At 43.8% G+C, this 26716-nt stretch overlaps 1 protein-coding gene across 3 annotated transcripts in view; it reads right to left on the reverse strand.

Annotated features, from left to right (window-relative positions):
• The window catches only part of LOC117258534 (neural cell adhesion molecule L1.1-like), a 69397-nt gene extending 45531 nt beyond the window's left edge, over nt 1–23866 (reverse strand). For all 3 annotated transcript variants that reach the window (XR_013491913.1, XM_033629539.2, XM_033629537.2), the window contains exon 1: nt 23661–23866. The gene's annotated coding sequence lies outside the window, so the exon portion shown is untranslated. The remainder of the gene's footprint in view (nt 1–23660) is intronic.
• Between the last annotated feature and the right edge of the window lie 2850 nt (nt 23867–26716).

The following is a 26716-nucleotide window of genomic DNA, read 5'->3' on the forward strand; positions in this document are numbered from 1 at the left end:
AGGAGGAAAATTTGACTTAATGTTGACCTACAAATTAAAAATTCACAATTAACTCCGGGGCATGAGAGTGTGTGGGATGTTTAAATTAATTTTAACATTTAAACACAGTTTGAATCTCAACATGTTTCTAATTTTAGAGCCGCCTGTGTGTGTGTGTGTGTGTGTGTGTGTGTGTAAGGCATTAGGTCATCCTGATAAAGACAGAAGATCAGATCAAAGCAGCAGGAAACATCTTCTCCACTAATGACATTACAAAGAGAGATTTTGAGCGTGTGTGTGTTTCTGCCACATCGACTGCATTTCCATTCATCTAAACATCTTCCCTTTTGTCCCTGGCTGCTGACTGAACACTGACCCGTGACAGCAGGAGTGTCAGGGCGGGGGTAGGAGCAGACACAGATGGAAGAGGCCTACCCCCTTTGTTCCTTTATATCGCTGCTGCCTCCAACACGCAGGCCAAAACCTCACAGCTCCAAGTTTGGTCATTTTCTTGCTTTTACTTGAAGTGAGGGATTACATGCTCCTCCGTGGGCTGATCTTAAAGCTTGTGAAATCCTTTTTAAAATCCGCTCTGCACTTTTAAAAACTCACAGTTGCTCTAAAAATAACCAACTGGCTTTCCTAAGCCTTTGATATCAGGCTGCGGCGCCATTTATGGGAAGACTTTCATTAAATAAGACAGGTATTAGATTAATTCAAGGTGATCCCTGAAAGAACAAACAAGCAAAGCCAAAACAATGTTCCTTTTCCTCTGCTGGAGTTCTCTAAACCAACCCTGTCCCTCCCTGCAATGTTTTTTTCTGGTGAAGGAAGTGCTACTGGTCAACTGGTGCTGGTCGTAGGTGGTAAATGTAGATGACGGTGGATGCACAAAGTGTAGGACCTGTGTGTGGTCAGGGTTAGGGCAACAGTGAAAGGCTTTCCCTTTCATTAGGTCAGAAAAAGACAGCTCAGTTGAATATTTAAGAGGTCAGCTGTGACTTGAAGAGAAGACTTGTTTCCTTTGGTTAGAGGTCCAGTGCGGAGGATTTAGGGGGATATACAGGCAGAAATGAAATATCATGGTAAATTCACATCACTTGTACAGCGCTCTTCTTGTCTTTCAACCGTTCAACGCGCTTTTACACTACGTCACATTCACCCACTCACACTGGTGGCCGAGGCTACCACACAGGGTGCCACCTTCTCAGTAACCATTCACATGCACCCACACACCGATAGAACAACCATCGGGATCAGTTTGGGGTTCAGTATCTTGCTTGAGGATGCTTCAACATGCGGACCGGAGGAGCCGGAAATTGAGCCGCCAATCTTCCCATTAATGGAAAACCCGCTCTGCCTCTGAGCCACAGCTGCCCCAAACAACTTTGTTTTCTGCAGTGTATAATCACCTGAAAAAAAGGAATGTTTGTGTTTTTGTTACCTTTGAATGAGCAGTTTATATCTACATAGGCAGCAGGTCCTTGTCTACAGACATCGCCATGTTGCACCACCATGTTTCTACAGTAGCCCAGAACGGACAAACCAAACACTGGCTCTAGATAGAGACATTTCTGTATTCGCATTTATGCATTGGTCACCACAGTTAAAAGCTGGCTGAAAGAGACATCTGCAGATAAATCGGCTCCTGGTAAAAACTTCCTGAACGTCTGGATCTTAATTAAGTTACCAGAGAAAAAATATGTAATATTAACAACGTGAAACTGCTTTATTCAGTGTTTTTTTTTTTTTGACCGGTTTAAATCACCTGGTCTGTTTGATTTGGAGAGGAAGAGACCTCTGTGGATAATTCAGCTCCTGGTAAAAACTTCCTGAACAATGAACACTGAAGGAATTCTAACTGGGAGAAGTTTCAGCTGGTTGCAATCTGCAGTCCTCCCAGCTGGACTACACTGTTCCTTCAAAGTGAGATTATTAAAAGTTCCACTTGAACACACCGCAGACTACAGCTGACGGCCAACCAACGGTCTGCACCTGCGTGAGAGGAAACAACTCACACCAGCAGACGACAGTCATCTGTACTCATTATTCAAAAAGGGAAATCGGAAAACTGTGTCGATGCTAGTTAGCCAGTTAGCACATTAACAACACAATCCAGTGTTGAAAGAACAAATAATATTTACCATGCACCAGTGAACATCAACAAAAACAATTCTGACCTGTTTCTGCTGAAAAGCTCAATGGAGAAAAACACAATCTTTTTAACTTATTATATAACAAGTTTGTTTTGGTCTGACTCCCTCTTGACTTTAGCTCTTTGTTTACTTTCCTCACTTCTGTTTCTCTCCTCATGTGCTGAGCTGAACTGCCAATCAGAGTGATTTCATTCACTGACAGGCTCCACCGTCATCATCATCCAAAAATTAAAAAAAAAAAAAAAAAAAAAAAGCTGACAAGGGAGGGCCAATGGTGCAGGATGCGCCGCAAAACTAAAGTGACAGATGCTCACCATAACAGCTCAACATCAACCAACAGTTGACTGGTTTTTGAGGGCCCTAAGATCCAGTTAGCAAGTTTAAAACAACTATGGGAGCTTATGAAAATAAGAGATGTAAACGTCCACCTGCAGGTTCAGACCGACTGTACTGACAGCAGCTGGAGTCCTTGAAATAAGAACCGACAACAAGGGCAGAGGAGGTTACAGTAGGTGTCATAACTTATCAATCTCTGGATGTAACCGCCTGGAGTCCTCCGCCAGGGTTGCTCTTAAAACACACACACTAACACACACACACACTAACAGATGCAAACACACACACACACACACACACACACACACACACTAACACGGGGTGAGGGGCAAGGAGTGACAGCTGGCTAATGTAGACCCCCTCCTACATCTAATAATTACGCAACCTGTCCCCAGCACACACTCTCTCTTTCTTTCTCACACACACACTCACACACACTCAGAAAGACAGGAAACGTACATGACCCCCATTTCAGCTCCTATTGTTGTCAGATCCTCGCCTCTCTCGTGTGCTGTTGATGTCTATTACGAGTCTTGACTCAAACACACACACACATCTGCCCTGAGTCATGGTCACTAAAACCCCTTTTTCACTGCACACAAACCTGCAAACACCCGCACACATCTGGCTTTTGTCTTTAATGGGAAGAGGTGACAATTGGCATTCAGTCCCAGGGCAAATGCTTTTGCAGTAGTCACGGGCATTTACTGATTCAAGCTCCAATCGGATGTGACGGAAACACAACACCTGGATAAACACATTGATATGAGCTCCTTTACGAGTAAGATGCAGCGACACACCACCACAAAATACGGTCTGTCTCTGCCCAAGCAGCACTCGAACATCATTCTAATTTAGTCCGCACCAAACTTAAAAAAACAAACAAAAAAACAACAGAAGAAGAGGTGTGTGCATGGATCTAGTCTACTGGGAAAGGGAAAGCAGTCTATCTCCTATTTTTAGCGGGCTTTCGCGGAATTTGAAACACGCTAATTTTGGTGGAAAAGAGGATTAAACACGCACACATTCTTGTTTTTGTCTTTGTGAGGACACACATTGACATAATGCATTCCCTAACCCCAACCCGTCACCCTGGCCTAAACCTATTTGTAACCTGAGCCCTAAAATCAAGTCTTAACCCTCAAACAAATCTTTGAAGAAGGAGCAGCCAAAACGTCCTCACTCTGTTCCTAAATTTTGTATTTTGGTCCCCACTATGTAGCATGTACAAGTACACACACACACACACACACACACACACACCTGCCCCCGGCCCTTGGGGCTGCTGTTACCTGCCAGGTTTTTTTACAAAATAAATGACCCGAACAGAACAGTGGGACGTAAAGTGTGTGTGTGTGTTACTGAGAGAAAGATAACGACCTGCAGTAGGGGTTCTCCAGATGTAACAAGGACGCAAGACAGACACTGTAACAGTCACACAGAAAATGATTGATGGCTGATGAAAATGTCCCAGCATGCTCCAGCTCTAATAATAACGGCGTCGGTACACACTCGGGTTTTAATTCATGTAGACTTCCTTTAATTTAAATATTCATGGACCTCCTACTGTGGCGCTGAGTTAAGGGGGGGGGGGGGGGGGGGGGTGCCGGTGCTCATTAATGAATTAAGTCTTAATCTAAAGACGTGTGATGGCGGATTGTCTCGTCCTCAGACGTGGAGTGTATGTGTGTGTTATTACTGAGGCTGCAGCTCAGAGACACTTGACCTCTGCTGACAGAGAATCCTGTCCGTTAGATTTCACTGTGCACAGTGACATTTAGCGCCCAGTATTGTTCACTCCTCATCGTCCCTAACGCATTATGGCCTCTTGAATTAAATCAAACAGGGAGCCATTAGAGGAGAGGAGAGTCCATTTAGGATTTAGAGCTGAGAGAAGTGCAGGAAGAGTGTTCACATCCTGTTAGTGCTGTAAGGTGGGGCAGCCTCCACATCCAGGGTGGAGTCTGTTCTATAACAATACTGCATGCTCTACCTCTTTGGTTCTGTTGACATCGGTTTTGCTTCCTCATTGTTTGGAGTCCCACGTGCAGACTGTATGCTGTTTATACTAAAATCATTATTATAACTGTAGAGTTGATTAGTTGATCAACAGGAAGTTAATATTTGATAATGGATTCATCTTTTCAATCTGGTTCGAGCTTCTCAAATGTAAATATTTGCTGGTTTTCTTTGTCATTTTTTCATTAAGAAAATTAAATATTTGTAGGTTTTTTAATCTTTCAGGGAAAGAAAATATTTGAAAACCTTTTTAAGGTTGAAATAAAGTGTCCCCTGTCATCTAAGCATGGACAAATATTTCCATTACAACAGCGCTACCTGCAAAGTCATCGAATACCGGCGCTTGGGCAGTGATTTGTGGCGTCACACACCAATGAAAAGTTGCCAGTCGCCGTTATTGTTTAATGGCACCCCGTGGAGTCAGGAGGAAACGCAGCAGGACAACAGTAAAAGTTAATGGAAGTCCGACTAGGGTGGGCAGGGATGTGGTGACTTTCACCCTGGAGGCCAGTGTTCGCTTTTTTTGTCCTAAACCCAACCACATGTATGTGTTGGCTAAACATAACCACATGCGTTTGCTGCTTTCACAAATGCGCAATTAACAGTTTGTGTCAGCCTCCAGAAGTAAACAGGAGGGCTGGGCGGTGAGCTTACCAGCCTCCTACTGCCAACATCGGATGAAAGTGAAACTAGAAGACGCTGCTGAGTCTGGAGTGAATGTCTGTCGAGTGTCTAACTTAAAACTAGCTTCACCGCAATGAGACGGCTGCAGCTGGCCTGACAGCAGTGCTCTGGACTGGACTGGAGGTGGAGCAAGAGATTTGAGCATGTGCAGTCGGTGCGCTGGCTAAAGGTGCGAACACACCAAACCTTCCCTCCGGTCATGCTGCGGCTAACGCTCCGCTAGCTGCTCCCAGCTAGCTCCGGTTTGTTATTCAGGTTAAAGTGTGAAGAAGCAGCAGGTCTGTGGGGCAGCTGAGTGAAGTGGAGCCTGAGGAGGAAGCACCGGTTAGCCCCGGTTTCACTACAGGCAGATTCACTTGCTACAGGGGCAAGGAAATAAAACCTGAACAGCCAATCAGAGTGATCTCTCTCACCAACAAGCTCTGCCGCCGATTCAACATGCTCAATCGGCCGAAAAGCCGCCGACGCCGAAGTGCCGATGGTGCGGGACACACCGCCAAAACTAGGCTGACAGACGCTCAGCGATGGCCCGACTTTGGTCGACAGCCGACCGTCAGCTTGGTGTGTCAGGGCCTTTAGACAACAGTGCGCAGTAACAAAAAAACAGGCTGCAGGCAGATGATGACATTTTCGTCACCCTCCAGACCCTCTTGGAAATTATGAATTGGCCCATTGCTGCCAGGAACGCTCTCTATGTTTCTCAGTATACCAGAGTTTTGCGTCAGGTGTCCGTGGCAACTTTCCCACACAGGTGCACCAGAAATGATGCATTTAACATCAACCAGACAAAGTGAAAGGCGAAGAGATTAATTCATTTATTTTATGTTCGTTTCGTCATTTTTGGTGTCTTTTCCTGTTTGTTTTGCTTTCAAGAACTGTTTCTGGAATGGATGAACTCAGCTCTCAGAGGAAGGATTAAAGTCAAAGAAAGACTTGGAGAGCTCGTGGGGGCGAGGGGAGATGTAGCCAGCTCACCTGCAGATGGAAATTTTTAGCACAGTCAACAGTGTCTCAGTAATTACTCCCACTGCCTGAGGGGGGAAACAATAGATCCACACTGCAGCTTTAAGGACAAATGGTTATTAAATTCTAATAAAAGAAAACCAGACCTCTTAGAGATTTGGGAAGGGTAGTGCTGCGTTAAAAGAAGGACAGTTCAACATCTGTTGTATTTAATCATCTTACAGCAGCCACAGAACAGAAGTATCATGTCAGTGTCACTTTTGGAGCCGCCTAATGAAAAATGCCATATGTCAAAAAATATCAAGCAGATAAAACAATTTTAAGTGAGTTTTGTGTGTCTTGTGACAGAGTTCAGACCCTGTGGGCAGCCATGTGTTCGTTCTGTACCACTTAACATTAAGTTAACATTAGTCCTGAGCCCTGAGCCGTCCCACAGAACCTGAGGGGCTTTAGAGGGCAGGCAGGTGGACCAGCCGGTCCACAGGGAGGCCTGAGGGGAGGAGGGGCGGGTGCAGGTGGGACGGTCTATTGGGAGGCCTGAGGCGGGGAGGGGATCAGGGGGGCGGGGATCACAGAGTGGAGGAGACGGAGGAGGGGTGCAGGTGGACTTATGGTGCGCGACAGAGCGAGAAATTAATTCATTGATAGATTCCGATCTGCAGGAAAGAACTGGGAAGTGTGGATGGAGAGATTAAGCAAAGGCAAGGAGGATGGAGGAGATATACTTCCCCCTCAGTGCGCACACACGCACACACACACACACACACAATGAGGCACGTGAAGACGAGGAAAAAAAGAGCTATTCCCAGTTTGTCCCTCCCAGTTGGCTGCGTGACCTAAATTCACCTAAATTCATTATTCATTACATACTTCACATTTACTACTCCACACACACACACACACACACACACATAAATGCTGACCATGCTGGGAGGTGGGGTGACCAATCTATAGATGATGTCATCTGTGTGTGTGTGTGTGTGAATCTGTAGATCACGCTGCTGATGTCCTTCACATCAGACCTCATGAATATGTAACACAAATGTCATTTTAATAAAGCACCACTGAGTTAAACATGTCTCCTGTGTGTGTGTGTGTGTGTGTGTGTGTGTGTGTGTGTGTGTGTGTGTAATACTCAACACATAACGGACTAACCTCATCTGGATTATGTTAATGTCAACATAATGAGAATACAGACTGTTTCTGCAGACGCCTCACTGATAACACATTTTATTTTTCATCCCTGCAGTCATTTCTGCTCGCAGCTACTGAAACACGATTCATGTTTTTATGTTTATGTTGAAGCACGTGGTTATGGTTAGGAAAAGATCTTGGTTGAATAATGTTTAAGTTGACACTGACCTAAAACACGAGACCCATCGCACCAAAATCACAATCTTTCCCATCAGTCCTGGGGTTTCAAAAAGTAAAGGTTGCTGGTTCGAGTCTAACCAAGTGGAGCCAAGTGTGGAGCGGTAGCCGGAGAGGTGGCAGCTCACCTCAGTGCTGAGCTGCCTGTGAGCAAGACACCAAAGCTCTAACTGCTCTGAGCTGCAGCGACCTATCATTCTTGCATCTTGCATTTGATGCACATGTGTATAAAAACAGCCAGTTCTCATTCCCAAGTCATCAAATACCGTCTCTTTGTTTCAGTGTCACTGCAACAGCGTCGCAAGAAGGCACCTTTCATGGCGGTATGATTCACCGCTGGACAGCATCAGTTTGAAATGCCACCACTAAAGACCCTGACACACCAAGCTGTTGGTGAGCGTCTGTCAGCCTAGTTTTTGCGGTGTGTCCCGCACCGTCGGCACTTCGCCGCTCCGATTGAGCATGTTGAATCGGCGGCAGAGCTTGTTGGTGAGAGAGATCACTCTGATTGGCTGTTCAGGTTTTATTTCCTCACCCCTGTAGCGAGTGAATCTGCCTGTAGTGAAACCGGGGCTAACCGGTGCTTCCTCCTCAGGCTCCACTTCACTCAGCTGCCCCACAGACCCGCTGCTTCTTCACACTTTAACCTGAATAACAAACCGGAGCTAGCTGGGAGCAGCTAGCGGAGCGTTAGCCGCAGCATAACCGGAGGGAAGCACAGCCAGTTAGCCTCCGCTAGTCTCTGAGCTAGCCCCGGCTCTCCGTTTGGATCCAACCGGAGCACCGAGCCCTGGTTTGTTATTCAGGTTAAAGTGGGAAGAAGCAGCGGGTTTATCGGGCAGCTGAGTGAAGTGGAGCCTGCGGAGGAAACACCGGGACCGTCTGGATGTAATAGTCCGTGGAGGTGCTGTGGTGCTCGGCTGCACAGATAGGAAACCCCTCGGCTGACAGGATGTACCACTCTCTCACTCCGCTCTCTCTCACGCAGGCGCAGAACGTACGTGCTACTTGACCGTCGGATGTAGTCCATGTAGTGTGTTCAAATGCAACTGACACAGGGCGACGTGAGGCGACGTAGAAAACGCAACAGTTGGCTTTCGTCGCAGCTAGTTCTTTGATATCGGTTTGGTGTGTCTGCACCTTAACAGTGGAACATAAGGAGCTGGAAAGTTCCTATAAGACAGACGGGAGGGGAGGTGGATGGGTCCAACAATCCCCTGACTTTCACCCAGGGCTCTCTGGTCACCTCCTGTGGAAATGTTGAGCCAAACCATAATGATTTTTTCTAAACCTAACCACGTGCTTTTGTCGCACAAAGAAACATAAATACAAGGTGTTTTGCCAACGTTTAAGTTTGTTTTGAAAAAGACTGTCTGTATCTAACAAACAGAAACTGTACTTTTCCTTTAAAAATGATCTTGTATTTAGACACAATGCATGTGATACCTGGCGTGTAATATTTTGACATGAAGGTCCACTGACAGAGTTGGTTTGAGAACGCATTGGTTTAAATATATAAAAGTGAAAAAAATGAACTCCCCTGAGGATATAATAAAGCAGTATCATTATTTTAGAGCAAGCCATGATGACCCTGATGACATCGGCAGAGTTATTTTCTTAGACTTTAGACTTAGAAAGCCTCTTTAAATTTTTGGCAACAAAATTATAGAAACTGAAAAACAAAAACTGATTTATGGCCTTTCAGAGAAAGGCTCCTCATAAGATCGTATGAATGAACATTTTGTTTGAGCAGACACTAAAATCTGACATTTTTCCACGTCTGCAGTCAGTTTCCTGACCTTTCTTTCTTTTCTTTTCTTTTTTTTGGATGCCCACTGCAGCTGGATGTCTCATCGGCCGAATACGAGATGTGATCTTAACATATTCACTTCCCAGCATTCAGTCTTCAGACAGCCGAGTATCTTTCCGGTGAGGTGACACTCAGTTTTTCCCTGTTTTATGACACAAGTCACCCCTGTGATGTCATCATTATGTCACCATGACCTCCACACACACACACACACACACACACACACACACACAGCCACATGTCCATGTTAAGCTGTCTTTGTGTCTAACTAGACTGGGACTCCCTGTGGACGACAGCAGATGAATAACCCAATAATCATGAGGAGGTTTCTCACCCTGGAACATCAACCGACGGTCCTCCGACCCCCCGCTGCCGTCGCCTTCCTCCTCGCCTTCTTTGTTTCTTTCTGTTTGTGTCTGTTCCTCCATCGTTACTCACTTCTCTGTCATTCTGTTTGTGTGTGCAGCTTCTGTCTCTGGCTCCACGCACCAGTGATGTGTCTGCAGTGACACCGCTCCAGGCGAGGCTTAAACATAAAAACTGTCTTATCAGCTTCCACCATAAAAGAAAGGCTGTGACACTGAGACGAGCATCCCGACCTCCTTAATTAAGACACTGCAGATTTGTCCAAATAATGTTCTGGTGATGGTTATGATCACTGGCTGAGATTTTTAGCTAGCTGGCGGCATGGCTGGAGGGCTGGACATGTTGGTTGGTCCAGACTGAATTATCTCAACAGCTATGAAATCTTATACGTACGACACTCGTGCTCCCAGAGGATGAAGTCTTCTGACTTTGTTAATCCTCTGACCTTTCTTCCAGCACCACCATGAGGTTCATATTAGTGGTACTGAGCGAAATGTCTCAGGACCAATGGGATAGATTGGGTCAGACATTCATGCTCCCCACAGGATGAACTACTTTGCCTGATATCACACAGAAGTGTCAACTCTCCATCTGCATCTTAAGTCTGACTTTGCATCCACTCTAAGGGTCAGTTCATTATCTATGTGTCCGTGTGTCTGCGAGGGTCCGCACAGACCCCTGTGCACAAGTCTACGTGAAGCCCATTTTTTATGCAGATTGTAGACATAGCAAGCGCCGACTGCACATGATCCAATCTCTGGCTCCACACTCTAGTTTGGTCCAAAACACTGCAGTCAAGCCGGCCGCAGCCCTCTCACCACAGTGAAGCTGGTTTTAAGTTAAATATTTTACAGACATTCACTCCAGACAGATCAGTGCCGTCTTAGTTTGACTTTCACTTAAAGTCAGCAGTAAAACTACACTGAGCTCACCTCACCTCACCTCACCTCACCTCACCTCACCCAACTCTCCTGTTTACCACTTACTAACACACCCAGATCATGTGACTCCTGCATGTATACAGTCAATCAGACCCAAACTAGCCGAGGCGCTCTGAGCATGCTCCACAGTTTCCACCCCGGGCTTTGACCCGGAAGTCCATTAGCATTAAATGTGTAAGAGACCCTATTTAATAAGCCCCAGTTGATGCGGGAGTCGGCTCGTCGAAGCTAGTTAAAAAGACTTTATTACAAAAAAGCACAGTGTCAAAAACCCGCCGAATCTGAGAGTCTCTGGTGCCGAATGTGAGGTCTCTCTGTCTCCGGCCCAAACTACTCTCCTTATATATGATTTCTTATCTTCAAAACCCAACCTACTCCTAGACAGAGAGGCATCCCTGTCAAGGTGGTCAGTCAGACATCACCTAAGGCTACATAAATTAAAACAACATCTAGCCTATAAAGCTTAACCTAGCTTTTAACCTTTGACCTAAGAAAAAACATAGGTTCACATTCCACAGAACATCAGAACATCACATCCCACAAGACAGGAGAGGACAAGATACTTCACTGGGACAAAGACAGTAGTCCAATTAAATGTCCTCATCCAGCTGCAACTGTAGCTCCACTTCATTGTGACTGTTTTTTTAAATTTGCACAGTGAATTAATATTACACACACAGCTGGTGGGCCGTCACGATAAGAGTACGTATAATATGATGTTAAAGGGAAATTTCGGTTTATTTCAACCTGTCTCCTATCGTCCTAAATTTGTTTCAAGTGACTAGTGACATAAAAATAATAGTTAGCATGTTAGCCGTTAGCCTAGATACAGCCGGGTCGCATAGTAGCGTCAGACCTGTTAAAACATACAACACGCTTTGGAAAGCAGAGCTAGATGATAAACAAACATGGCAGCACACTGGTAAGGTAAGACAACAGGTTTACATGTCGTTTTCTATATGTTCTCTGACATTTATCCTAACGATATGAGGCGGTCTTTGTGGAAAAAAAGCTTGTTTAGTGGACTAACTTTGCACTTGAAGGTTGCCCGTTCACTTACGTTTTAACAGGTCTGATGCTACTATGCGCCCCGGCTGTATCTAGGCTAACGGCTAACATGCTAACTATTATTTCTATGTCACTAGTCACTTGAAACAAATTTAGGATGATAGGAGACAGGTTGAAATAAACCGAAATTTCCCTTTAAATCCACAACAGAAGAGACTTGATGATCATTAAAATTAGGTGGGGAAACAGTGGATACATCGATATCAGTATCAGTTATTGGTCAAATGAGCTGTTACACATCAGCATATAAGATATCTGCAAAAATTCCAATATCGTGCATCCCTACTAGAGACATGTTTACATCTGCCTGTCACAGCACTGAATTATACAGTTGTGTCATTCCTGCCTTTCAGATGGGATGGGGGAGACGTTTCACCCGCCGGTCCCACAGCACAACCCGACGCCTTTCACATTCAAATCAGCTCTTATTGGCGTGACATTGTTTAGCCACCTCTGGATTACCCCCTCCTCCAACCACACACACACACACAGACACACCTCTGCAGACACAACGCCAGTATCATGTGTTTGTTTCTGATTTGCTTCTCTCCACACGACAAACGAAGCCGCTGCATAGGAGCGCATAAATCAGTCATTAGTGACGGTATGTTGCTGGATAAACAGCAGCTCCCGCGCTGGGTGGCTTCCTGGCCCCGGCTGGGGTCTATTAGATTTAGCTGAGGGGCGAGAGGCACCAGCTGTGAGAGGCCACAGAGTAACAGAGCGCTCAGAGTGGTATAAACAAGACCCAGGGCCATATATCTATCACTGCCTCCACACAGAGTGCACACAGAGGAGAGAGTGGGGCAGACAGACAGAAAGCAAAGAAGCGATTCCTCAAAATTAGTGACAATAACAGTAAAAAAATCTACATGAAACAGGTCATATTAGAGAGAAATCTTGGTTTATAATGTAATCCTCTTACCAGACAGTAATTGATAAATCTTATCTAATCATATTAACACAGTCGGATTAAAACATGAAACCATCGACATCATTAGTGAAGAACTCAGAATATTGCTGTTCAGCCTCGGCCCTGCTAACAGAGTCAACTGCCCCAGCTAGTGTAACGTCAATCAATACAAGACATGATCATATATCACGTGTGTGTGTGTGTGTGTGTGTGTGTGTGACAGGCTCAGTTAACCATCGCCATTAAAACACTGCTGAAGAACAAGATCCGTGAGCAAGACTGACTCTGCCTCTTGTCTGGTTTCATTTCTACCTCTATAAGAAAGAATCAGAGATGCGACGCCTGTGAGCCTCTGTACCGATACCAGTGTTTAAAAAAACCAACTGCACTGATGTTGTTTGTTTTGCTTTTGTTGTTATTTATTCCTACTTTTGTGCTGAAACAAAGAAACCTACATTATAAAGATGATTAAACTGTTTTAAAGTTGTTCAGTTCTTCATTACGCTACGTTTGAAAGAGCAGAGGTTAATAAACCATAATTTCCTCTCTAATATCTATTTTATATTGTTGTGAAAACACCAACAGCTTCTCCTTCAAATGGCTTTATTCATTCACTTTTCTTGCCAAAACCAGAGACCATTGATAAACAGAGACGGCCCACCAGTGTAAATGCCACCACACTGCCACAGCTAAAAAAAAAAATAAAAGCCTGTGCAGCTGAAGGGAAGTGCAGAGTCAGGTGATAATTCTCTGAATCCTTTAACATGCACATAATCATTTCATTATTCTTTAACCCTCTGAACTCTTCAATAGAAACGGCCTGCTAGTATACATTCATATTTTTGCTTTTTCTGATGTCTTTGCTGATGCTTCACGTCCTTAATCTCTGTACAACCTGAGCGAAAAGGTAACACGAGTCAATTTTGATCCAAAGGTTTTTTTAACCGTCGCCTCACGTCGCCCTGTGTCAGTTGCATTTGAACACACTACACAGACTACATCCGACGGACAAGTAGCACGTACGTTCTGCGCCTGCGTGAGAGAGAGCGGAGTGAGAGAGTGGTACATCCTGTCAGCCGAGGGGTTTCCTATCTGTGCAGCCGAGCACCGCAGCACCTCCACGGACTATTACATCCAGACGGTCCCGGTGTTTCCTCCACAGGCTCCACTTCACTCAGCTGCTGATAAACCCGCTGCTTCTTCCCACTTTAACCTGAATAACAAACCAGGGCTCGGTGCTCCGGTTGGATCCAAACGGAGAGCCGGGACTAGCTCAGAGACTAGCGGAGGCTAACTGGCTGTGCTTCCCTCCGGTCATGCTGCGGCTAACGCTCCGCTAGCCGCTCCCAGCTAGCTCCGGTTTGTTATTCAGGTTAAAGTGTGAAGAAGCAGCAGGTCTGTGGGGCAGCTGAGTGAAGTGGAGCCTGAGGAGGAAGCACCGGTTAGCCCCGGTTTCACTACAGGCAGATTCACTCGCTACAGGGGCGAGGAAATAAAACCTGAACAGCCAATCAGAGTGATCTCTCTCACCAACAAGCTCCGCCGCCAATTCAACATGCTCAATCGGCCGAAAAGCTGCCAACGGTGTGGGACACACCGCAAAAACTAGGCCGTCAGACACTCACCAACGGCCCGACTTTGGTCGACGGCCCGACTGTCGGCTTGGTGTGTCAGGGCCTTTTCCTTAAATGGTTGTTTGACTGCATTTCCCCTCACGCCACCAGGCACCGTTACACAATAATGGCGACTGTGACACCGGAAGTCACTGCCCAAGCGCTGGTATTCGAAGTGAGACTGGGTTTATTATTTACATAATTTAGTTTTTGAGATACGCTGTTTGTAAAGTAACATAAGGTCATTATTAAGTGATGACAGGGAAGACAGAAGCTTTAGCTTTCTGCTGCAGAAAAAATAAATGCTCTTTCTATTATAGTTTTTATCTTACATTGATATATAGCTAAAAATATACACATGGGATTATGGAATAAGTGACCTCTCGCAGCCATTACAGAGAAACATCAGCATAATTACAGTGAAATACAATGTTTGCAGGGCACGTAAGGTAAGGTAACTTCAGGTCATGACATGATTACAGGGAGGAGAGTCTTAGCTCTCTGCTGCAAAGACAGTGAATGCTCCGTCTGTTATGGTTCTTATTTAAGATCTGTTTGAACAGAATCGTGCAAACAACGACCCCCCCGCGGCCGTCTGTTTTTAAAGGGTTAATATAAAGGTAGAGCAGCTTTAAATGAGTTCTTCCAGGATCACACAGTGAATAAAAATAACATGACTGATTGTTTTTACTCGTCTTGATAACACGGCTGTCAAACTTAGTGAGGCTCGAGGCAACAACCAGCCTCAATACAACATTACCCTACATTACAAAGCACAGCTCCACTGAATCACCATCACACACACATCATCATCCACTCGCCTACACACAGCCTCTCTCGAGCCCACCACATCCACCCACACACACACACACACCCGCCCACCACCCCGCAGCTCGTCTGGCTCGCCTCTTCAGACTCTTCACAGCTGCTGCCAATCCACTAAGAACCCCAACTCCCAGCAGCGTCAACAGCCACTCGCATCACACCTAATCCCTGCTGGCAGGTAGAAGAAGTTACCGGCGCTTTGATTCAAGCTCTCCACATAATAACCTCATCCTCTCGATCGTTGAGGTGTGAGGTCACGCCCGGTGGCTGCTCTGCAGCTCGGGAGGACCGGCCATAAAAAGGTCTGCAGGTTGGTTTAGGCACAAACTCTTCCATGGAGGTACCTCAGAGATGAACTGTTGGCGTGAGAGCAAACTCTCAGTGGCCCTGAAAGTAAACGCACTCTCACCTGTACAGTGACTTTTGACTCAAAGTGCTTTTACATGACAGAATCATATTCACCCATTCATTCACTCACACACTGGTGGCTGACGCTACTACACAACTACCACCACTTCAGGGTTTAGTAGCTTGTCCAAGGATACATTGAAAAACGGGCTGAAGGAGCCGGGGATCGAACTGCCGATCTCCTGATTAGTTGCTCTACCTCCGGAGCCACAGCCACGTCTAATTTATAATTGTATAAAGCTCAAAGTACAACTTAAGAACCCATCACAACACAAGCCAACATGCAACAAGACAAAATGCAGGGAAATGAGGAAAACACTGTCACTGATTTGACAACACGCGCAGCATTAAAAAAAAAGACCACAAAATGAGGAAGTGCATCCAAACACAGGTTACACAAAAATACAGAAATGAGTCACATTGCCTTTTGCCTACATTTGAAATATAATAGGTTACACACCACTAGTTGCTGAAAATGTAACAAGTAATTTGAATCACTTCATCAGTGTAACGTAACATATTACATTTGATTGATTTCATGTAACTGATATTTCCTCAGGTTTTCACTGCTGGTGAAAAGCTTCACACTGTACAGTAATGTTGGAGCACCTCTCTGATTCCAGAAGCTATAAACTTTCAATTTCCAGCACTGAAAGATGTTCTTGTTTGTCCACCTTGGCATGGCAGACTCAGGTTGCCTAGAGCATTGATTTGATCGGTGAAGAGAACCAGTCAGGTTTCAATTCAGCTGGTTGCAATCTGCAGTCCTCACTGCTCGATGCCACTAAATCTGACACATTGAACATTTAATAATATCTTTTTCTAAGTAACTGCAACAGATTACAATTATTGTTTTTATTTTTTGCAATTTAATTACACAACATGTAACTAGTTACTCCCGTACATGGCTAGCTTAACAATTCAACTCATGGTATATCATATCTGAATCATGCAATCACAGCGTCAACAGCTCATTTTCAAGAAGTGACTTAAACAGATTTATAACTCATGTTCTGTGTTCTGTGCTACTTGGTTGTTTCCTGTATTTGCAGTGTTTGTTCTCAGTGCTTTTGTTTTGTCTGTCTGTGTTTTCTTGGTTTTACTGAATTGACATCTTTGGGCCACCGTACAAAGATGTTTAAGAATGATATTTAGGAAAAAGTCCTTTCAGATCAGCGTCTGCCCTCACGTCTCTGTGCCCTCTGTCCAAGAAGCCACTACTCTGTCTCCAAGTTCCACCGCTCCCAGGTGGGAGATCGCATTTCTTTATTTCCACTCAACTCAGAGAGCCTCTCTCTTTATCCTGCTCCCCTTCCATCAGCAGCACCCCCGCCCTCAGAGAACAGGAAGGAAGGTTTAAATTAAAAGGAGATTTGATGCTTATCATATTGTTCAATCAGTCGGTGAAAATGTCAATTTGCATTGTGTGTAAGTGTGTCTATGTATATACGTGTGTGTGTGTGCAGCCTCTCCCATCCCTTTCCATCTTTCCCCCATCACCATGGTAACCCCCTGACTCCAGCAGCACGCAGCAATATTCCTCTCCCCCATCCCCCACGCTGCCCCTCCTTCTTTTCTCCCATCCCCCACTCCGTCCCTCCACACCTCTCCCTCGCTTTCTCTCCGGTGCCACTCCCTGCATCTCCTCGAATCACCTCTCCCTCCCTCCTCTTCCTCCCTCCTCTTCCTCTCACACACACAGTTTCTCTTCCCATTGTCTCCCACCTGCCTCTCCTCCTCCGTTTGACTCGGCTGCTCCGCAGTCTGTTTTTGGGGGAAACATTCCTCTTTTTTCGTGCAGCTTCTTAAAGCGCAGTGACACAAACACAAACTCATCAATATCTCACAGATACAAAGAGACAGATGGTCGGCTCAGGGAGAAGTTACGGCGTCACTGCAGGTACGAGGAGATAAATACGAGCAGGAAGAGAAACAGACGGAGGGGAAACAAGAACACAGCCATTAACAATCCAAAATTTAGAGCTCCTTTAAAAGATGCTCTCATAGTTTTCTAATTTAACAGACATTATTTTCCAGTCTGGATTAATTAGTATGAAGCTGCCCGGACAGCTTGTCAGCCACTAAGTTCAGTATTTTTATATATATATATATATATATTTTAAGTGTTAGAAACTGAGAAAAAATACATTAACTTGAGCATCTTGACATACAAAAAAAAAACACTAAAACACTAAAAAACATTAATATAAAAATGTTAAAAAATAATACGATGAATGAGCTACGTAGATGCTACCGTCTTCAACTTCCTTCTTTTTTAAAGTGCTGTAACGTGAGTCAAAGACGAAGCAGTGGCTTCTTCCATTTGAAGAGCTGGAATCAAAGTTATTACATTTACCTAAAACTGAACTGAAAACTAAATCTAGGTGTTTAAAAAGCATATTAGTTACCTGAAATAAATATAAAAACTACACTTTAGAAAAAAACGAAAACTGAGACGATATCGTGTACTTACAAAACTAAAGTAAACTAAACTAAAACAGAAAATATAGACTTTAGTTTAAGTCTTTGTCAATTTGGGCAAACCCCCACCCAATATTATATAAATAAATAAATATAAACATAACCTGAACTGAAAAAAAAATCCTGATTATTAAACGATAAAAACCCAAAACTGCATTGAAAACAAAAATCTAAATGAAACTGAAATAAAAACTAATTAAAAAGTACAAAGCTATAAGAACTCTGACAGCAACCTCAGAAATAAGGTTCCAAAAGATTTCCAGAAGAAGAAGAAGAAGAAGAAGAGGAAGAGGAAGAGGAAGGACAGGGTTCTTCAATCATTCCTGAATAAGTGTGGGTGTTAAAAGATCCTCACCCTAAATATTCAAAGGTTTATCCATGTTTCAAGTTTCACTTTTAAATGTAGATGTACTAAAGTCTTTAGAGCCTTCCTGCGCGAGTTCTAGATGAAATGTTGGGATATAAAACAGTTCTTGGTAGAACCCCCAGCTGGGCTTTTGTTAGCATCCTTAGCAGGTGGAAATGTTTTGGATGGGACTTCCAGAGACAGTTCTGGATGGAACCATTACTCCATAAATAGGTTCTCTGTAGAACCTCTCTTATACTGTTTTCCACCAACTTGGACAACCGACTAACTCCGAAGACATTGAATTCCAGCACTTGGTCAGTGACTGCTGGCGTCAGACACTGACAAAAAAAGTCGTCCTTTCGTGTTGGCATGAAACGCGCAGGTCGCCGTTATTGTCAAACAGTACCCAGTGGTGTCAGGCGAAAAGCAGCAGGACAACAACATAAGTTAAAGGGCCAAAAGTCAGAGAAGGGCGGGTGAAAGAGGTGGCGGATGGGTCCAACAATCACTGACTTTCACCCAGGAGGCCGGTGTTTGTTTCCACTAAGATTCTAAACCCAACCCCTCGTGTTTGTTAAGGGAACAAAACATCAATTTGCAGTGTTGTACCAATGTAGTGCTTTTATTTTGAAAGAGACTGTATGCAAACTGTACATTTCCTGTGAAAACAGAAGTGTATTTTGGAAACAGACAATGCATGTAACAGGCTGAAGTTGACACAGCATCCCAGAACGTCAACAACCAACAGGGTACCTTGGACGCCATATGTGGACGTGGAAAGTCGATCTGTGACGTGGAACTCATTCCTTCACCAAATTTTGAACCATTCAGAGCATTTCGACCAAAAAGAAATTGGTTTAGAACTCAAAAAGTTGGTTCTCAGCTGCAAAACACAAGACTAATATGATGCTCAAAGCAGTTGTAGATAAATAGTATGCTGATAAACTGATCGACTCAGCTTTATGTGCAAGTGTTTTAATTTTATTGGAAGAAAAATACTGATCAGATTCACTGCAAATGAACCACAATCTGGGTGTTTCACAAAGATATGGATTATCATTCGCTCCCAATCAAACCAATTTGCAACTTGTTAGTCTTCATCCCTCTGATGGTGTGAGTCAGATTTCAGTTGCTGTACTTCATTATTATGGTCAGATATATTGTGCACCATGTGGTTATGTGTCATCCGAGTGACTGATGGTACTGTGGGTCAGATATTTGGCTGATAAAGTGTCCTCTGTGTTTGAGGTCGCTTCATGAATGGACTCTTGTCAGGGTTCAACCACACTGACCAGAAAAGCAGAAGTCGCATATTTGCCGGAGGATATGTGTGTGTGTGTGTGTGTGTGTGTGTGTGTGTGTCCCAACGTGTGTGTTCACTGTACATGTTAAAGCCACTGAAGTTAGATTAGCTGTTTCTGAGGAGATTAAAACCCCAAACACTGAGGGGCTGTTAAGACCCTCCTACAGTCTCTAATCCCAGCTAATGGATGCACCCCCAACCCACACACACACACACACACACACACACACACACAGAAGAGAAGAAGGGTTGAAGACATGAAGAAGGAGAACTGAGAAGAAGAAGAAGAGGAAGAAGAGGGGTAAAAGAGAGTAAGGGGCATTCCTCTCATTTCTCGACACAAAGGCTTCATTATGTTCATTCTTTGGAGGAAAAATGGAAAAACAAGAGAAAAAAAGGGCCAAAAAAAGGAAAGATGGATCAGAGGGGAACCAGCGAGGGCGTGAGAGAGATGGATGAAGATGGATGAGAGAAAGCATAATGAGAAATACAGAGGAAACGAGAAGCAGTGGCAGAGAGACAGGATCTGTGGGCCCAGACCTCCATCTGAACCCGCTGTCCTGAGCTCTGAGCTCTCAGTCTGGCTCCAAACTGCATCCTCAACCGTCCTCTAGGGACTTTTATTGACTCTATAGAGCTGGCAGGACAAGAGAAATTCATATTGTCCTTTCACTGCAAACACTATCGTACAAATCTAGACAAATACCAGGGGGTCAGACTGTCCGTCTGCGATACTTAAACAGTCAGATAGAAAGTCTGACTTTAGGCTCCAGTTAAATATCAGTACAGATACAGGAAGCTGAGAGGACGTCTGACATTTTTCTATTATAAGTTCAAGATCATTTCCAAAGCGGGTTTAAACATTTTCTGTAAAACAGTTACATGATTTTTCTCCATGCAACCATAAACAGAACAGACCCTTTTACTATTAGTTAACAGTATGATGTTTTATGGTGGGCGGGGCTTAGCTGGAGGCAAAACAGTTCTTCACAGACATTAGCTAGCGCTAGCTAACAAGTTCTGTTGTCTTATTTTAGACACTGGAGGAAGATGATGTGAGTGGTGCGTTCGGAAACATTCAGTCCAAATGCCAAAGCGCACTCTGACACAAATTGGACCGTTCGTAAATTGGGAGCGCTGTCTAAATGTAGCGTTGGGTTATCCAGAGCACTGCCTCTCGGATAAGCCATAACTTGGTTCATTCATGTAGAAATATAACGCTGCGTTTCTTCCACCAACAGGGCTCTCATTTTAGTGTAGAGCGTCAGACTGAATTTACCAACGCACCATGTCAGGTCACTCACTCTCCGGGACCGCCAGTGTTACTGGAATAAGTAAACACTGACCAACATTGTTTTGCTGTGGAAGCTAACATTAGCTAATGTGCTAAAAGTAAGCGTTCCAGAGAAATCCACTATTTGCTTTGCTATGGAAGCTAACGTTAGCTAATGTGATAAAGAGCTAACGTTACAGGGAAATCCACTATTTGCTTCTATGGAAGCTAACATTAGCTAATGTGCTAAAAAGTTAGCGTTCCAGAGAAATCCACTATTTGCTTTGCTATGGAAGCTAACGTTAGCTAATGTGCTAAAAAGTTAGCGTTGCAGAGAAATCCAATATTCCTCTTAATCCCTCCCCAGTTTCTGATGAGGTGGACATGATAACCCTTAATACACATAACCTTATTCATCCCTACAACAGGAAATACTTTTTCCCTAACCTGATATGAAGTGTGCGCTGCACATGTGAGCATTTTTGATGATGGCCTCCGTCCAGTCCTTTGGTCTTATCACATTTAACCATAGTTGTCTTTGTTTTTGTTGACGGGCAGTGGCGGCTGGTTTTGAGCCATGACTCCTTCTATTCTGGCTCCCAATAACACAACAAGACAAACACATTTTAACACTCCTATGGAGCCTACAGCCCTGTGGGGGAGAGGCAGCTGCACCTCCAGCTGATAACATGATGTCAGAGTGTTGTCTCTAAAAACAATATCACTTTATGTTTTGGATGGAAAAAGTCACCTGAATTTAAAAAGGGTCACTACAATGAATCATCAAAGACCTCAAACGCTGCAGTATTTATGTTGATTTAAATGTCAGTAAACGCGGTGAGGTGGAAGCCTGATTGTACAAAATGTCAAATATTTTTTGTCGCACCCCATTTTTGGCTTTTGTTCATACGAACATTTTCAGTATGGATCCTTTGCATTGTGTTACAACTGAGACCTCTGGTGAAGATGCTGACTTTTTGTCTATGAGCAAGATTTCAGCAATTTATCCACATTTCACACCATTTAACAGGAGCGTTAACGTTAGCTAAATTAGCTAGCTTTTGTCTCCCTTTGTGTAACATGAAAAACCCATTGTTTAAAAAAAATGACGCAAGTGGTCAATTTGTCATCGTTGGCTGCGTATGTGTCCTCTAGTCCGTCAGTCTGGACTTTGTAAAGTATGAAAAAACACTAATTTAAAAATCCCACCAGATGGTTTCAGTCAACTTGACCACTGCCAAGCATGAGAGGAGGAGGAGGAGGAGGGAGAGGAGGAGGAGGAGGAGGAGGAGATTTGGCAAAAAAATCCTCCTACGCCTTTCGATCCTAACTTTCCCTCCTCCTCCTCCTCCTCCTCCTCCTCCTCTCACATCCTATTCCCAGTCCAGACTTTCTTTTCATCTCTCTTTTCTGCCACACTGACTCTTTTTGGATTCACTCTCTTCTGGACTAAATCTTTCCTCCTCCAGCTTTGATAAACCTCGGCTTCAGCTCGTCTTTCACACACTAATATCGCCTCCCCTGCTTATCAACTTCCCCTCAGTCTTCCTCCTCCTCCTCCTCCTCCTCCTCCTCTCAGGTTCTGGCCTAATTCAAGGCAGTCCACTGCCAAACCACTCACGGTGAAAAATCCCCACAATGCAAACGACAGACAGGGGAACAGAAATGTTTGTGACGTTGCTAAGAGTGAAAAGAGGAATTCAAGAGTAAACAGGCAAACAGAAACCTGGTGGAAAGTATGAAAGGGACGGACACAGCAGGGAGTGAAAGAGACAAAGTGACATGAATCCTCTCTGTCCTTTAAACAAAGCACTTAATACGTCACTATGTTGACACCTGAATAATCACTTCAGTCATTATTTAAGCAAAAATGCCAAAACGAGCTGCTTCAGGCTTCTAAAAATGTAAAGACTTCATGCTTTTCTTTGTCACACATGACAATAAACTGATAATATTCAGGTGTTAAACTGCTGGTCGACAAACCAGTCGACATTTGAAGATGTCAGTTAGAGATGTGGGGAATCCTCAAGGACTAATTCTGGCAGAATAACGCAGCCTGAAATAAAATCATAAAGGCTGACAGGTGAGGAAGTCCGAGTCACTGCCCTGTGGCACTCCACTCTCACTTTCTGAACTCCCGAAACATGAGAGCATTAATTAAATCTCCTGACAGCGGGGGATGATGGGATGGTGGAGGTCAGTGTGACGTGAGCATGAGAAGCCAGAATGCACATGGAGCTGTTTATGTCCATGATTTAATTTGCAACATGAGGATGAAAAAGAAACAAGTCATACCTGCCCTGCAAGTTTTAGCATGAGAGGAAGCGAGCTATACTCCAGTGGTGAATAATTGAACACTATAATGTTGTATAGTGCTGCGTTTCATTCAATATTAATAAAAGCACGCTGCTGCAGATGACGTATCGGATATTGAAAAGCTGAATCAAGTCAGTCAGACACTCCCTGAAGACTGACTTCCCCTCACACAGCCTGTTTGTCTGCACACGAAAATCATGAATGGTCATTTCTTGTCTTCTGTATTCTGGAGTCAAACATGCAGACAGTGGAAGCAGACAGCACGGGAACTATGCACACACACATCTCAGTGCACGCCCAGCACAGTCGTTCATACCTGCCATCCTATTATGTAAGACATCATCATCACACCCTCCGGCCCACATCTGGTGCACACTGACACACACGCCTGCCCACACACACACACACACTTAGATATAGAGGCACATTCATGCGTGGAAACCCAGACACCAGCAGCACGGTGGGATGCTATTGTTGTCATCTTACCTCTGCAGGTGTCTCGTCTCTCCCTCCGTCTCCCTTTTATCCTTCTGTCTCTGTCCCTCCTCGTCAGGCTCTCGTCTCTGTCTCCGTCTTCTCCTCCGTGTCTTTATGTTGTCTCTCCTGTCCACTGAGTCGTGCCTTTTCTCCTGTCGTCTTTGCACTGATGCTGCAGTGGTACATAAAACACACCCTTCTGAGCTCTGCCTCTCCTCCCTCCCTTCCCTCGCTGCTGCTCTCTGATTGGCTGCTTCAGAGAGATGACATCAGCCTCTTTCAGTGCAGCCTCTCTCTGTCTCCCTCTCTCTCTGTATTCCCCTGGTGCTTCCTGCCCCTCCCTTCATCTCTACCTCCGTGCTACCCCCCCTCCTCCTCTATTTTTACCTCTCTCCATCTCCACCTCCTCTCTGTGCTGGTTTTCCTCTCTTACTGGTGGCCGCTGCTCGGACTGTAAGAACATCAGAGAACAAAAACACATTTAACAGGCCTGTAAAAAAAAGAGACAGCTCACTTTGAATAAGTCACAAAAACACAAAAGCAGGACTTGTGTTTAGTGCTTTGTGCAAAATCCAAAACATAAATCAGAATTTCCCTCTCACTCAGTCAGTTGCTTTACAGAATATCAGTTTCTGAAATGAAGATGTGAAAGTTATGTGTGTGTGTGTGTGTGTGTGTGTGTGTGTGTGTTAAGAGCCAAAAGCAGTGTTAGTTCAGTTTAGTTGCACCTACATAGAACATTCAGAAAAGAGAAATTAAAAGGTTAGAATTAAAAATTAAAGATACCTCCCCTATTGAATAACAACAGTCATACATGAAAATAAAAAGATAAAAGCAAAGATTCATAATTTAACAATAGTTCCAGATGACAAAGTAAAACAAAATTGTTAAAGATGTACAATTTACAACAAAAGAAAACAAATCACAGTGTCCTTTTCAGACAGTGCCGCCCGTGGCACGGGCAGTATAGGTGAATGCTAAGGAAGCCATCATTCATAGGGGGCGCCACAAATAGGGGAAGGAAAAAAATCAAAATTTTATCTTTAACTATTTCTTACTACTATTATTTTGAAATATGACATAAGGCCACAACAACATAAGTACATATCAGAGGCCTTTTTTCTGCCCCCTCCACAGCTCCTTACCTTAAACTTTACCTGCTCAAAACAGCTGTATCGTTATCATGTCAACAAAAGAAGCTCTCTGGTGCCCACTCAGCTAACACTACACTACTGACAGGAGTGTTTATCCTTACCTCGAAGCAGCCTGTGGCAGAATGAACAGCTCACTGAGGTTGCATTGATTTACATTGTGAAGCATTCAAGGTCTATTCAGTGAGAATGAGTATTGGACAGAAATAAATTGTAACGCTCTCATGACGTGTTCAATGTAATCTTGTAAAATGTAGCTTTTGGTGAGAAACTTCAGTAAATCCAGCTGTTTGAAGGAGGAATGTGTTGAAGTTTTCACAGGCGGTGCCCGAGGGAGGCTCGTTAGGGCACAGATGTTTTGTGAATAATGATAATGCAGATGATGATCGTAGACAGAGATGGGCAAAAATACATCAAAATGTATTTTGATACAAAATACAAAATACCCCTCAAATAAATGTTTCAAAATAAAATACATGTATTTTGTATTTTCAAATACAGGAAATACTTTTTTTCTTTTTCTTTTTAGCAGCGACCCGCAGCTCTATAGGTCACTCTGTCTGTCGGTCGGTTGGTTGGTCCACAAAGCTTTTCATGAATAACTCAAAATTTGCATACTGATACTAGAGACCATGCGTAACTACACCAGAAAGAATGCCCACGATTTGTCCATAGGTGGCGCTATACTAACCGATTCAAATCTTTTTGTGAATAACTCAAAAAGTCCTTGACCAGAAACGTTCAAAATGGACATGCTGCAATTAGAGACCACAAGTAACTATGCCAGAAAGAACAACCATGATTCATCCATTAATGGCGTGATAGTAGCAAATTTGGTCGCAGCTGTTGCAAATTTGCGCTTGTTTTCTCACAGTTTGGTGTAGGCTACCCTAAAATATTATTTATTGATTCAGATTTAGATTCAGACAACTTTACTGGTCCCACGTGAGGCAATTCATTTGTAGCATACTCATCCCAAGCATCAACCACAACAACATAGTTTCCTATGTTATGCACAGTCCAGTAAAACAGACCACTAGGTCACTGAAGGGCACATTGAATGGCCCAAGTTTAAAAAAAACATATAGATAAAAATATATTTAAAAAAACAGGTAAAAATTATTTTTACATCCAATATATTAAGAATGTGTGGCCTATTATTTTTGTTTCGTGGAGAAAGTATTTTGTTACAAATTCCATTTGCTTTATATCGGCCTTATCAAATACAAATTACAAAATACTCAAATGTAATTGAAATACGTATTTTAAATAAGTAATAGAAATACTGCCTGTCCCTGGTTGTAGAGATGAAAGAAGGCTGTTCCAAAGATATGGTTCTCTGTGTTACAGTATATTGATGAAGTCTGACAATATGGAAGATGAAAGTCCTCAGAGTGTCTTGTGGAATATGAGTTCATGTCTGAGGAAGATTTAAAAAGGTTCTGAAAAAACGTGTGCTGGCAAACAATGATGACAAACCAATCAATGCAGTTCAATAGTACATTTATCATGCATTCAATAATGGTACAATAATTGGAACAGTAGTTGGAACAAAGTACATATACCTGCTGCAGCAGATTTGAGGAACAGAGCAACGAGGTTAGATGGCCTGGAGAGGAGAGCGAGAGGAGACGACGAGCAGAGGCTCTTCCTAAGCTTGAAAAGTTTTTGTCACATACAGCAAACATCTCCTCACGGTCCGCTAGCTACATGTCCTCTGAATATGCTGTGAAAAAGTCCGGTCTCTGTAGGCAGCCCAGGCTCCGCACATGGCAACAAAAACACTTCACTTCTGTTTACGTTCAACAATGTTATCAAACACAATGAAGCTAGCTCGCCTTTAGCCTCATTGTAGCCTGTAGCTCTTACTGCCTCTCTGGGCACCACGTTCACGTGTGTGTGCTTGCTTTCGCT

This window comes from Epinephelus lanceolatus, chromosome 8 (assembly GCF_041903045.1).
Source record: "Epinephelus lanceolatus isolate andai-2023 chromosome 8, ASM4190304v1, whole genome shotgun sequence".
Lineage (NCBI taxonomy): Eukaryota > Metazoa > Chordata > Actinopteri > Perciformes > Serranidae > Epinephelus > Epinephelus lanceolatus.